Source organism: Podarcis pityusensis (assembly GCF_964106645.2).
Source record: "Podarcis pityusensis genome assembly, chromosome: 7".
Taxonomy (NCBI): Eukaryota; Metazoa; Chordata; class Lepidosauria; order Squamata; family Lacertidae; genus Podarcis; species Podarcis pityusensis.
Genome location: NC_138031.1, coordinates 75,879,386 through 75,892,407, shown reverse-complemented (window position 1 = coordinate 75,892,407; position 13,022 = coordinate 75,879,386).

Here is a 13,022-nt window from a genome sequence, read left to right as displayed (position 1 = left end):
TTGGCCAATATCTTTTAAAACTACATTTCCAGGCCATAAAAGGAAAACGTTAAGTAGCCTTAGCCAGGAATTTTAAAAGTTATTGAATGCTTGATGTTGTTGTTGTTGATGATGATACATCATTGTATTCTGTCTTCCATTTTAACTGGGTCCCTGACTTTCATTTCAAGACAGAGGGAGGAGTTCTGTGACATACTACGGCAATTGTTTCATTGGGGCAAACATTTTGGCTTACTGGACAAGATGGTCTCCCTCTCCTCCCCCTGTGTGCTGTTCTGGTGGTTCTCCCAACCCCACCCTAACCAATTTTGGGGAGTGCAGGTGGAGGAAAGGGGAGAAAGTGTAGCTGCACAAGCAGAAGTCCTTACGCATGGCTTCTTCTGACGGGACTCATTGGATGACTCCCATCCAGAGTGCATAGTACAGACTATCAACCATAGAACAAAAGTGGTAACATTAATTACTGAAGTAGATACAACACTCTTGTCCAAACAACCCAGGATATTGCTGTGCTAAAATCCAGTCAACCCAAAACTTCTGCTTCACAGGTTTTTTGTTTTGTTACTGCTCTACAATGGCTTGACAGGACCATGACTGAAGAAGCTGGGTCATCTCCATTAGCCGTCATCTTAACTGTCTAAATTTATCTCCACTCCATAAAGTATGACAGGGACAGAATCCACATCAGAAGGCATTCTCCTCCTTGACTGGCACCTGATTGTAACTCCTGCCAAACTATGTGACAAGCAAGGAGACAAGCTTATGGCATAACTCGACAGAGAAAGGGGGAAAAACAGATTTCGTGTCCAAATACTGCAGTAGTAATCCTTCAGCATTGCAGAAGGTCTTCACTTGTATAATGTTCCAAAGCAATGAATTAACTGCTTCCATGTGACTGCCTTAGGACAGGTTCTTGCAGCTGGACATCACTGAGTTTTGAGGGCACTTGTCAGTATGAATATAGTATGCACAACCAATGTTTGTCATATCACTTTTTGCATTGCCCAAGTTGCACGCACCCACCCTTTGTCTTACTGGAACAATACTTCCAGAAAGGAGGAAGACCTTTCATTGCCTACAGACAACCACCCAATAGTAAACAATTCCTCACCCACAATAATACAGCAACAGACTTAACACGGACACTGGTACCAGAGCCTGTAATAAACCCAGATGCCAACTTTGCTGCCACGTACACCCAGACAACACCATCACTGGACCCAACAACATCAAACTTACCATCTCAGGACTATTTAATTGCTCATCTTTTAACATTGTGTATGCTATCAAATGGCAACAGTGCCCTTCAGCTCTCTATATTGGACAAACAGGCCAAACCCTACACCAAAGAATAAATGGACATAAATCTGACATCAGGAATCACAAGACAGAGAAACCAGTAGGAGAACACTTCAATTTCCCAGGACATTCTATACAAGATCTCAAAGTAGCTGTCATATTACAAAAGAATTTCAGAAATAGACTGGAAAGAGAAGTTGCTGAATTACAACTTATTACCAAACTTAAAACCATGGAGAGACCTGGTCTGAATAGAGACATTGGATTCTTATCTCATTATACATGATAAAGCTATTTTTGGCCATCTCACCCCTTGCTTTTTCCTGTAAAACCAATTGCAGTCGTTAACAGTTGTCAATAGGTTTACCACATCTATCAGCCAATCACCCACTCCCACCACCCTTCTGAGTAATACCCCTCCCCACCCTCTCACTATACATAAAGGTCTGGTGACTTCTGTTTCAGTGTATCTGAAGAAGTGGGCATGCACACGAAAGCTCATACCAAGAACACTTACTAAGGTGCTACTGGATATATATATATATATATATATATATATATATATATATATATATTTCTACTGCATCAGACCAACACGGCTACCTACCTGAATCTAGTACTTAAGCCTGAGCAGTTGTACAACCATGACCCAAACGTGCCAACCCACACAATCCATAGGCACTTGATGGAAGGTGGACATCTCAACGTGTGCATTGGGACTTGGCCTATAAGCATGTACAAGCTAACCTTGAACATTTTGTGCACCTACTGGACCATGAGTTAATCTTCACCAGAATAACCACACCCATTTCATCTGCTTGTGACAGCTGTCTCCTTGCCTTTTACAACTGTGGGTACCTTCTAATTCTGTTTAATGCTTATGTACCTGTGTACACAATAGTGGAGCTGTACACATCAGGAAACACACGCAAACACCCAAGTGTAGAGGAACAACACGCACTTTTTGTTCAGTGTAGCATGTGAACAAGTCAACCGGGGCACCAGAAAAACCTGCTTCTCACTTTGCGAACAGAGTGGCTGGAGAAGTGATGAAGAGCACCCCAGGGTGCAATCCCAAATGGGGAGGGGGAATTATGAAGGTGCCTCATCCAATGACTTACCAGGCTGTTGCTGAGTAATATGGATAAAATGATGTGTGTATCTATAAATATATAAATGCTCTGAGATAGCGAGTTAAAGTAGGACTAGGTCTGAAGAGACCAAAGTTCAAAACCTCATTGAGCCATGAAGTTCACTGGGTAACCTTGGACCCATTAATATCTCTCAGCCTACATATCTGTACTGCTGTGAATATGAAGGTGGGTGGGAATCATTTGCACCTTTGAGTTCCATTGAGAAAATGCAGGATATAATTAAAATAAATAAACGAATATGAAAAATAACAATATAGCATTATTCCCCCCCCCCCTTGATTTTGTTTCCATAGTTACAAAGGATTTCCATATGGCTTCTTAGCATTTTGTGGTGAAAAACTTCTATTCGTGAAAGAATTTTGCCTAGTACAGCAAAAACATTCATGTTATAATTGTAGTCTTCCATACAAAGGCATCCTATAGCATTCTCCGAGTCCAGAACATGATTTGATTGGATTCCAAAGAACTAGCACCTTGCAAAGGTGGGCATTTTCTGGAATGCTGGAATTAGCTCCATTTGAGACTACTCATGGGAAAAGAATAGAAAAGCCAATTGTAACAATTCTTCCACATCATATATTGTACGATTAATGGCTTGTGAAATGCCAGCTTTTCGAATAGTGGCACTTGCTGCTTCCTGTCATTTCCCATTCATGCTGTGAAAGATGAAACATTTTTAAAAGAGCAGGAGCATTTTTTGGTCACAAGAAATTATTCAGACCTTACATCATCTTGCCTGTAGCTGACTCTGGCTGCAGGCCCTGTGGAGGGGCTTACTTATTTTTCAGGTTGTCTTTGCTTTTGCTGGGTTTGCAGGGAAGAGGGTCACCAACCATGTGCCAATCTAGAAACTTTGCCACTCACTTTATGGCAGGGGTGGGTAACTCATGGCCCACCATGAGTATGTGTACTTATGTGGGTACATGGGTGAATGACTGTTGTATGGCGAGCTCTGGACATGCCTATTGGAAGTGAATCTCACTGCCACCCAACTAACCTTGCTTGTGGCCCTCAGGGTCAAAACAGTTGCCCACTCCTGCTTTAAGAGACCAGAGACAGAGAAATTCTAAAGCTGTGGCACATCTTTTCACCTGTCTTTCTCTGCTGCCTGTCAGATGCAACTATGATCATGTTTCCTACAACAGACAGGAAAAGAGACCCTCAAAGGAGCAGGTTGGGGAGGGCTCTTTCTGCATACTCTCTTGTTTTCTCTATCAAAACCAGTTTAGAAAGCCACTTTAGAAACTTGTGCTCGAGAGACAATTTAGAAATGGGAGTGGGGGATTTGCCAGGCCAATGGCGCCTACTGGCATACCACATTGCTACTGCCACCCGCTCTCCACGTTTTTCTTCTAAGAAGGGGGAGGTAGTAATTGCTTTTTAGGGTTGTCTTCAATCTTTTCAAACCAATGACCCACCTTTCCCCCAAACATACATTTGGAGACCCACTTTTTATTTTGTACCATGTATCTTTATGGCGGTAATACTGTTGTTGTTACACTATAAAAAAAGGACCCCTGACAGTTCAGTCCAGTCACAAACTACTCTGGAGTTGCGGCACTCATCTCGCTTTACAGGCTGAGGGAGCCGACGTCTGTCTGCAGACAGTTTTTCCGGGTCATGTGGCCAGTATGACTAAGCCGCTTCTGGCAAAACCAGAGCAGCGCATGGAAACGCTTTTTACATTCCCACCGGAGCGGTATCTACTTATCTACTTGCACTTTGACATGCTTTCAAACTGCTAGGTTGGCAGGAGCAGGGACCAAGCAACGGGAGCTCACCCTGTCGCAGGGATTCGAACTGCTGACCTTCCGATCGGCAAGCCCTAGGCTCAGTGGTTTAGACCACAGTGCCACCCGCGTCCCTTGTTACACAATAGTGGTTCCCAACTCACCTGCTTAAGACCTCTCTTCCATGTAACCCAACCAATTACTGATATTTAGGTTTCCTCTTACCTTTTATCAGCTTCTACTATTGCATACTTTCATACACAATCAGGGTCTGGCACCATTTCATCCTGTGAGGTTTGTGTGTGTAGGTTTAAGTCAGCTTTAGTGTGTTTTTCTTCCTGGCCTAGGCAGAGTCTCTTTCTGGGAGCTGAGGCTTTGCTTTTCAGTGAGCAAATGTGTTCTCCAGGTGTTACGGTATCTTATGTTTGGAAGTAATAGTGAAGCCTGTTGCTGATGCTACTAGAGTCGCTGGTGCATAGTCTGAATTTCAGAGCCAAAGAGTGGATGTAAACTCATCACATAATACCATTCACAATCAGAGGACGAAGGAGTCTCCCAGAGTGATCTCCCTCACACTCAGTAAGGGCCAAACCAGAACATGTCTGTGCCCTTAAGTGCAGGGTTTCATTTTTTTTACATAAATTGCCAGTGCAAGTGAACCCCTCCCAGTCTGGATTGGGCCCTTGGCATGGAGGGGTACCCCAACTTTAACTTCTTGCCCTCCATTACTGATTTAGATTGGGGAGCATGCTTGCTTATTTGCATATGTAAAAGTGCTCTCTTTGAAGCAAATGGAATGTTATTTTCCTGTGCAAATAGCAGGAGAAAGGCGTAATTTGAATTGGGAGTACTGTAGGAGGAAAACACCAAAAGCCCCTTAATTTACCCACTCTCGAAACATGAGAGAGATTTGATTTATGTCTTGTTTGAAGCTAAATCTATCAAATTCACACCTTCCGAAACAATATGCAAATGGAAACATGGCCAAGTATTCAAATTGGCACTTACATGAATTTTGCTACGTCGAGCAACCAATGTTTGCAAAAATTCGTATGTTAGGGGAAGCGTGGATAATAATGAAAATACTGGTTTAAAATGGCACACAAAAATGTGTCCATTAGTTAAAACTGCATAGAAAATATGTGTCCATTAGGAGAAATTAATATTAAAATGCTGGTGAATTTTCCTGAGGATTTTTTTTTAAAAAACAACCCTGTTAATTGCTGCAAAATGAAGAGAAATTAATTTAAGATTGAAAAAATGAGGAATAGAGAGGATTAACGTTGGCAGATCCTCTCATCCCCCTCCCCTCCCCCCCCCACTAGGGTCCCTCCCAATCCAGATTGTTCTCTCTTCACTGCCAATTTGTGTTAAAAACAAAAAACCCAAACCCTACAAACCCTTAGCAACCCTGTGTTTAAGAGCATAGATAAGAAGCTAAGATATTTCCAGTTTGGCACTCAGCCCCATTCCTGCCTTGAGTCCTGCACCACATGGAAAATCTAGGCTATCATTCTGCTCACAGCACAGGCTATTTGAATCCTACAAAGTCAATAAGACTTAAGGAGGCGAACTCTCTGAAGGATTTCAGCTTTAACCTTTTAACTTAATTATCTTCCCCACATTTCCCACAGCAGCCTCTAATCTCCAGCAGACTCATCCATTTCCTGCCTGCCATTGACTCAGCCATCCCACACTCTCGCCACCACATCCACCGCCCATTCAATAAGTTGTCACTGTGTGCGGAGAGCACATGTGAGGGTGTAGGGAAGGGGGGAAAGTGTGGCCAACCGTGTGAGCAATAATTCCAGACTCTCTGAATGTATCGGAATGCAAAATCATGTAAAATCTCATCTTGTCATCTTTTACATCGTGTGTGCAATAGTGAATGAAAAGCTCGTTGCAATCTCTTAAGGCCCTTTGCTCCAACAGGGTTTTTTCCCCCACTTTGTAAAATTACATCATTTATTTCAATTCCTTTCAACCCTTTGAGAGTTAGGGCAGTTCTGAACTAATGAGTGCTGGAAATGTAAAGAAAGCCTGGGAGTCATTTTGGACTCACAGCTGTCCATGGAGGTGCAGGTTAATTCTGTGTCCAGGGCAGCTGTCTACCAGCTCCACCAGGTATGCAGGCTAAGACCCTACCTGCCCGTGGACTGTCTCGCCAGAGTGGTGCATGCTCTAGTTATCTCCCGCTTGGACTACTGCAACGCACTCTATGTGGGGCTACCTTTGAAGGTGACCCGGAAACTGCAATTAATCCAGAATGCAGCAGCAAGACTGGTGACTGGGAGTGGCCGCCGGGACCACATAACACTGGTTCTGAAAGATCTGCATTGGCTCCTAGTACGTTTCCGAGCACAAATCAAAGTGTTGGTGCTGATCTTTAAAGCCCTAAGCGGCCTCGGTCCTGTATACCTGAAGGAGCGTCTCCACCCTCATCGTTCAGCCCGGACACTGAGATCCAGTGCCGAGGGCCTTCTGGCAGTTCCCTCATTGTGGGAAGTGAGGTTACAGGGAACCAGACAGAGGGCCTTCTCGGTAGTGGTGCCCACCCTGTGGAACACCCTCCCTTCAGATGTGAAGGAAATAAGCAGCTATCCTATCTTTAAAAGACATCTGTTCAGGGAAGTTTTTAATATTTAACGCTGTACTGTTTTTAACACTTGATTGGGAGCCTCCCAGAGTGGCTGGGGAAGCTCAGCCAGATGGGCAGGGTATAAATAATAAATTATTATTATTATTATTATTATTATTATTATTATTATTATTATACCACATGTTGTAGACATGTAAAGAGGAAAAGGCTTTCTGGGAAATGGCATATAATAAGTTAAGGAAAATGTTAAAAAAATACTTTTGTTAAAAAACCAGAAGCCTTTTTACTGGGTATAGTGGGTGAAGAGATATCAAGGGAAGATAAAAGACTGTTTATTAGGGCGGTTTATAAAAAACTTTTTTAAAAAAAATGCCTGCTCCAAAGAGCAGGGATTATATAGCTATATCTGAAATTTCATGTATATCAGTTAATATCTTGACCCTCCTCCACAAAAATAGCTGTCTACTTGGCCGTTTTCCTATGTCGTGAAGGCTGAAATTTCAATTCAGTGGAGCAGAGTCGAGATATTAACTGATAAGACCTTTGGAGCAGGAGCTTTTTTAAAAAAATTTTTTTATGAATACATACTGTTTATGTATGCAACAACAGCGGCAAGAATTTTTTTAGCCCCAAAATGGAAACAAGAAGAAGTACAAATGAAAGAAGAGTGGCAGATGAAGATGATGGACTTTGCAGAACTGGTGAAGCTGACAGGAAAAATCTGAAACCAACACGATCAAGTATTCCAAAAGGATTGGGGTAAATTTATACAATATCTGAAAGATTATTGCAAGCAATTAACATGACTAGCAGGGTTGTCTGAAGACTTGTAATGAGAAATTTTCTATCTTTCTATCTTTATTTAAATTTGGAGCCATTTTGTAATGAATGTCATTAGAAATGGAAAACGTATAAAATGCAATGATATAAAGGTTAATTTTCAAAGCCATGAGGTGGGAGGGAAGGAAGTTGATGGGCTCTAAAGAGCCAGGGTGGTAAAGTGGATAATGAAGATGTGAATGTATAATATTGAATGGAAAATAAATGAAAATTATATTAAAAAGAGAGTTAGAGCTGTTCTAGACAGCCTTTATTTTGAAGTGGAATTCAATTCAGACCAGCAAATTTGGGTTGCACAATTATTGCAGGCTGGGAGGTCTTGCACAACAAGCCCACTTCCTCAAAAGATGAATTAGGATGAATGATCAATAAACAGGTCACCTGAGTAGAAGTGCATTGATTGAAGGGAAAATACTTTAAATGTCTGAAAGAACCAAGGATAGTTTATGCAGATGAAGATGAAGGATTATACAAAAAGCAGAATCTAATGTCAAACTTATTGTCTGAAGATTTGTTCTCCACTGAATAATACTGACCACCCATTTTTCATGCCATTTCCTGTTAAGTAACCATCGATGGCAGAGTAGACTGTACTAACCGTCTGTTAAGCACACAAAAAGGAAAAACTATGTGTATGGTACACACCTGGTTCCTAGCTACGAAGTTTTTCTCCCAATGCTTTGCATGCGTAAAATATAACACCTTCACAGGTCAGCATTTGTTGTGTCAGAGGGCAACACCACACACAGATCTGACGTTTCACACATTTGTTGAACTGCTGGGAACTTTGTTGAATTTTGCTAAGACTGAACTTAATTAAACTGCAATGCAGTTGAAAATGTAGACACTTTGAGTTTACTGTATTTTAATAACAGGGTGGATATTCATACCTAGTGGTGGGGGAGAAATACAATACTGTTTGCATGAATGCCAACCTGCACTTTCTGAACTAATATGTGAATAGAAACAAAGTCAATTTTTAAAATTCACATTTTTCTGAAGTTTGCAATGCCTTTCTCCAGTCAAGTAACGTGCACAGAAATGAATATATTGGGGTAATCTGTGCACAGAAATGAATATATTGATTGAAATAATATATGAAAATCTGTTATAATTGGAGAAAGTGTTTAGCAACAATGTGTATATTAGGGAGAATAGTATATGGAAATGTGTATATTAGGAGAAATTTGCAGTGAATTTAGGATGAAATTTTGGGAGGAAGGAATTGCAAACTGATGTGGAAATATGGATGACTAAATATAAGATGGGGAAATGATAAACTGAAAACCACAGCAACAAGATTCACCCATCTCTACACTTAAATGGGTTTACAAGGTCCCAAGAGTGTTGATGAGTGCAATAACCTGTCATAGTGGCAAACAATATACTTTATTTGAAAAATATATGTACGAATAAAAGCTTATTTTCCCCCTTTTGTTTATTCAAAGAAAATCTAACAATACCGAACAGCAACACTTGCTTGCATAGGTATTTTTCACTGAATTTCCAGTCATATAATACTTTCCATATTTTTCTTTTCTTAAAAAAATAGATATTTTTGCACACTTGGGGGGGGGGGAGTAAGAATCACCCAACTTGATAATGCTGCTGTTACCATTCTCTTAATGCACAGTGTTATTTCAAAGGTCTAGCAATGGCAAGTTGCTTCATAGCCAAGAACTCCAGGTGTCCATGGCAACAACTACTATCTTTTTCTGCCATCCATGCTATGGATGCCCTATAACAACATGAAGGAAAATATAGATGATAAAGACTGACAAATATGCTCAAAGAATTAAGTGGGGGCGGTTTACAGGAGCTTTGTAGATATCAGTGGAATCAGACTTTCACAAAAGAAACTAAAGTGTGTGGAATAACCACCCCTCCATCTCTTAGTAGCATCCATTAACCAACAGCATTAACAACATCATGACATTTTATGAATGATTCACAGACATGCCTCTGAATTCCAGGCTTAGCATATGTGCCCTAAACGAGGGCTTGCCAATCAGAAGGTCTGTGGTTCGAATCCCCATGACAGGGTGAGCTCCCGTTGCTCGGTCCCTGCTCCTGCCAACCTAGCAGTTCGAAAGCACAAAGTGCAAGTAGATAAATAGTCACCACTCCAGCGGGAAGGTAAACGGTGTTTCCATGCGCTGCTCTGGTTTGCCAGAAGCGGCTTAGTCATGCTGGCCACATGACCTGGAAGCTGTACACCGGCTCCCTCGGCCACTAAAGCAAGATGAGTGCCGCAACCTCAGAGTCGTCCACAACTGGACCTAATGGTCAGGGGTCCCTTTACCTTTACCTTAGAGGGAGTGGCTTAAAGTCTGCAGATGAACACTTCTAAAGCAGGAAGGATGTCATTAATTTACACTCAGCTGTGGGTGGAATGAATGCTAGATGTCTCCATCCAGCTATAGACATGCACAAGCTTCTTCAACCTGTGGCCCTCCAACTGTTTTGCATTACATAGGATTGCCGTATTCCCAAAAGAGAAAATTTTGACATCCCCCCCCCCAAAAAAGTATTTGGGCTTTTTAAGGATTTTTACAGCATTTTTCTTTTAAAAAATCACCCTAGTTGCTATATGTCCAGGTTTCCCGGACATTTTGCCGATTTGGCAAAAATCCACCCGAACGCCATTTTGACAGTCCGATTCCCAGATGTGTCCAGGAAAACCCAGACATATGACAGCCTCCATCAGCCTAAGCCAACATGCCTGTGCTGGCTGATGCTGTTGGGCATTGCAGTCCAAAATATTTGGAGGGCACCAGGATGAGGAAGATTGACCTAGATCAATGGGGAATCTCTCATGCATCCAGGTGCTGAGAACATGGTTGTTTTCCCCTTCTTGATGCAGGAGCCATTCCTACAGACATGTAGGCTTCCGTGGGTGGGGGTTGAAACTGGCTATTCAAGAAAAGGTCTTCCCCACCCAACAACAAGCACACTGCCACAGCTGATTCATGTGACTGTATGCTTTGAAGAGAGCTGTGGAGACACACCCATCTCACCGCAATTTGTAGTGCAGTAGACTTTAGTAGGGTAACTACATTTGAGATGACTTTTCTTGTAATTAGATTCTGGTTTCATATATATACTCAAGTTTTTATGATTTGGAATGCAAACTACCTTGAACACATACACAGACAGAAATATGGCAAATAAAGTTTTAAAATAAGTATAGTTCACACTTTTCAAGATGGCTCTTATTTTTAAACATCTCTTCATGTAAAAAATAGAAATCAGATTTGACTGTTTTCAACTTCCTTTACCTTCTCTATATGCTCCAGTTTTTCTCCCTCTTGAAATTTGACTACCCTGATTCTTTTATTCAGCCAAGAACAGTGCTGTAGATCTATGGTGTGGAAGAAGAGTAAATATTTCTTCCCCTGTCCCCCATGAAGCTAGACTCCAATATGACCTGGCTCCTCTGCATAATCACCTGATCACATGGAGGCCCAATTCATGTTATCTTCACCCACTTTTGAGATGATGAAGGATTCTAGAAACCTGGGCTCCAGGCACTGGGTTATTTACACAAATAGTTGCTTGCTCTCATCATGTAGTAGATGCAAGGAAGAGGAGCACTATCATCTGAATGGGCATGAAAATAATGTTCCATTCTGTTGATGCTTTTCTGCTGGTGTCCCTCTCCTTAAAAGAGGCCAAAAGCATACAGGAGAAAGGAAGGAACCCTGCTCCAGTTCACTTCTAGAACTTGTACTATGTGGGACTGCCTAGGAAAAATCACTGTTGGTGTTTTTGGTTTTAAAAGTTTTATGGGGAAACTTTGTGCTCTTGCACTAGTTAGTTCCAGACTTTCTGACACAGTACAAATTTGGATTTGACATTAATTACATTTGTGTAGATGTGGGTGGTGCTGTGGGTTAAACCACAGAGCCTAGGACTTGCCGATCATTTGGTCGGTGGTTCAAACCCCTACAACGGGGTTAGCTCCTGTGCTCTGTCCCTGCTCCTGCCAACCTAGAAGTTCGAAAGCATGTCAAAGTGCAAGTAGATAAATAGGTACCACTTCGGCGGGAAGGTAAATGGTGTTTCTGTGCACTGCTCTGGTTCGCCAGAAGCGTCTTAGTCATGCTGGCCACATGACCCAGAAGCTGTATGCCGGCTCCCTCGGCCAATAAAGTGAGATGAGCTCCGCAACCCCAGGGTCGGTCACGACTGGACCTAATGGTCAGGGGTCCCTTTACCTTTACCTTACATTTGTGTTTGGTATTTTAATGAACATGTTTGAGTTCTATTACGCTCCGTACAACCTTTTCCCTAAGGCTTCCATATCTGCAGGAAAATTATGTGGAATGTGATGAAACTTCCATGATTTTACTCAGGAGTTGCTTGCTAAGTGTTTTCCAAGGGAATTCTAAAAATCTAGGAGGAAAAATTAAGCACACCAATGTCCCAAGGAACCCTCCAGGAGTTAAGCAATCAAGAATACATACTAGTCCTGTAGATTTCTGGATGAGAATGTGCATCTTACTGAATCTGGACCACCCCTAGTTCTTTTCAGGTTGGAGCATTGGTTACAAAATCACTTTAAAACACAGCTGCTTAAGTGCTTTGCCCATGGGTGGATGGTATAATTGTGGAAGAAAGGAAGAAGGTAAATGTGTCATGCTGAAATACATTTCACTCCATCAGGGAAGGGGGAATTGCCTTTCCAATGTCCTCAGGAAATCTTTGCTGATCTACACACAGCAAGAAATTACCAAACAATATTTCTCTGTGCATAACCTTTGCTTAAACTCACAGTACGATAACAGTGACCTTGCATTCAATCACACACAAAGTAAGATCCCCTCCCCAGTAGTTTAATCTTATTAACACACAAAGTACCAAACAGAGAAATTGTCTGCTCTGGGGAGAATAGAAATAAGAGCAAAACGTTAAAATAATGGGGGGTGACGAGGCAGGGAGGAATGGCAATTCTTTTTGTTCCGCTCTGTGAAGCTTTTTCTCTGTTCTTTAGCCCTGAAGGTTCGGAATTTCTGCTATTTGTCATGCAAACAACAAAGCACTAGGGTGGATAGTTGAATCAAAGACAGTAAGCATTGCAAACATGCAGACTTATAATGATACAAAAGTACATTTGGAGAACATTCTGGTAAGGACACATCAAAGAGACTGCACAAAATCAACCAGAGCTGAGTCTTGGCTAGCATTGGGTGGGATTTTAAACACATTGGCACCCCAGGGATCATCCTATATAGAGAGAATAGCATTTCCCAAATGCTTGATATGTAGCCCACAACTGCTATCCTCCACCATGGACATAAACTGGAGGCACAATTCAATTTCACTTCTTGATGCTTTATTTTTCTCTAAAGGACTTAAGATAGCCTGGATAATATGACCTCCCAGCCCTTTGCCCAAGTC